Below are 2,902 nucleotides of genomic sequence, written 5' to 3'. Positions count from 1 at the left end.
ATACATGGTTAAAGTAGTAAATACAAAATAAAAATATTATTTATGCACCAAAATCAACCACTAAAATCAATCACCAATGTATTTGTGTATAAATACATGTATAGTTTAATTTATTTTTAATATGTATTTATATTTCAGCATATATTTTATACTAGTAATTGATTTTGGTGGCTGATTTTAGTATACACGTAGCATAACTCGATACAAAATAATATATACATTACATGATTATAATTAAATTATTAAATTTTAATTGATAACTTCGAAATAGTATATGTGTAATAATTATAGAGTATATATCGTAATTATTGGTTCCATGCAAATGCGGCTAAACTAGAAATTAATAAATAAATATGGTTGTTGACCGTTTTGTTGATATCATTGACGTTAATGTATTCGTCCACACAATATATATGGTACAGATCAGAATAAACATGGACCATAGCTTGTTTGCCTCAAATTAAATTGAAAGAAAAATGAATGGAATAAAAGTGTACGTATTACTTGCTGCATGCTGATATGAACACGCGGATTACACACAAATACGAAAAGCGGCACCACACTACTCTCATCTTTGTTAGATCGTGTGGGTTATTATTTGATATATCAAATTATTTAATATAATATATGTATATATTCTAATTATATTTTTATATAAAAACATAAAAATAATTTATATAAGTAGCTACATATATGCAAATTACAAAAATTTAGTTAATAACTAATGAGTTATAAACTCAAATGAGATAGTCTTTCGAACTTATTTAAGAGGTTGCGAGTTCGAATTTTTCTATTTTCGATTAAAAAAATAATTTATATATATTTTAAGAATATAAAAAATGGTTTAGTGTCATAAATTCAAGTCGAATTTGTCAAAATATAACCCACTTATGATATCGAAAATATATATTGAATGTGAAACCAACTTTTTATATTTAACTTAGGTACTTGGGTTGTAGTCTTGTAGATAACAAATGCCTAACAATTTTAAGGGTGTAGATAGATCGGGTGAAATTGGATTTGTTTTAATTTAGATCCAATTTTAAATAAATATTGGTTCTATTTTTTAGATTTTAATTTCGTCATAGATTCGATGAAATTTAAATATTTTCATACTACAATTATATCGAGTCTAAATCGGATGAAAATTGGGCCTTTAAAATTTTAACAATAATTTATAAAAAAAATTATTTATTATGCACTTATTTATAAAGAAAAAACTTGTTATCGAGAAGTTGATATCTATATTTGAACTTGAATTTGTCTTATTTTTACTAATATAACATTATGTAATTAGAAACACACATAAAATAAGTTTACACTAATAATACATCAAAGTTAAATTCTTATAATATTTATTTTTCATTTCTTAAATTAGATACACATGAAACATCAATTTTGTACGATCATTGAATATCTACCCTACTTAGAAATCGGCTATTGTTTTAGTGCGCCAGATACACTAATAATACACAAGTTTCATGTGGGTATTTCTTGCCCCCACAGGTCACACTCACACGCTCCCCTTCGATCTGTCTCTCCATATATATACTATCAACAAAGTCTCATAACTCTTGTAAATATGAGGTAATAATTCTTATTTTTTAAACTGATTTTTTTTTATTTAAGTTAGGTTTATTTAACTTTTGATATGATATTAGAATCAGATTAAAAATTATTATTGGATTATTTTCACATTATACAAAAATTAAAGTCGTGTTCAAATTTTATATTCTGAATTTTAATTTTGTTTAGTCTTAAATGTAAAAAAAATATCATATTAAATTTTAGATAATCTAAAATTAAAATTTAATAGTGTTTATAAATAATAAGTGTAAGATAATTAGGCACAAGTTTATCATTTTAAATTTATATAGTTTTATAATAAAAGTGGACCCTATTTTATTATTACTAATTTCATTCCATATGTATGTGTTAGGTTTCTACCTATCTCAAAATGAACAAATGATAAAAATGAAAATGAATCCTTCAGCTTCACGAGATTATTATCTGCGCAAATTAAACATAATAGAAAGAAAATGTCTGAATTACTTTTTTTTTTTGAGTAATGTTAGAAATCTATTTTTTTTCGTTAATATCAATTAATTATTTTAAGATTATTTTATTTATTTTAAATTTCAGATCCTAACTTATAAATTTTTAACTTTAAATTCTAAACCATAAACTTTAAATTTTAAATACTTTACAAAATGAAAAACTTTAGAAAAAAAGTAACTAATATTAACTTATTAAAAATAATTTTTTATATTATTATGAAAATAATATAACAAAAAAGTGTGCAAATAATATTAATGACAAAAGAAATTCGAGCAGCACGACATATAAGAATTTGTTGTAGCTAACTTTGAACACGCAAACGGCTTGACCGTAATGATACCGTATATTAAGTTAGGAAAAATATAAGTAACTAATAATATTTTTCAACAATGTGTGAACAATATAAATTAATAGAGTTAAAAAAGTAAAATAATCTTAAATTTAATTAGTAATATTAAATTAAAATGTAATATATTTTTATTTGATTGGTAGTTGTTCATTTTGTTTAAAATAGTCATTGTTTACCTATCACTCGCTATTAAGTTATTAACCAACGAACTTGGTTTCGTGGAATTCAAAGGACACTCGCTAATAGTGATTGATGGTATATATCATTATATAGCTATTGAAAATAGCAATAAACCCTCTTATTCATACATCTTTTTCATTTTTTTCTTTTTAGGACGGGTCATTTTTATTTTTTTTTTGTTTATTTTATCAAAATAGAGAGATTCGAACTCACAACCTCTAAATAAATATGAAAAGATTATATCGTTTAAATTATAGTTCGTTGGCTTGTTATTTTTATTATTAATAAATATTATTTATATAATATCAAATATCA

Source organism: Arachis ipaensis, chromosome B09 (genome assembly GCF_000816755.2).
Source record: "Arachis ipaensis cultivar K30076 chromosome B09, Araip1.1, whole genome shotgun sequence".
Taxonomy (NCBI): Eukaryota; Viridiplantae; Streptophyta; class Magnoliopsida; order Fabales; family Fabaceae; genus Arachis; species Arachis ipaensis.
Note: the sequence above shows the minus strand (reverse complement) of the source record.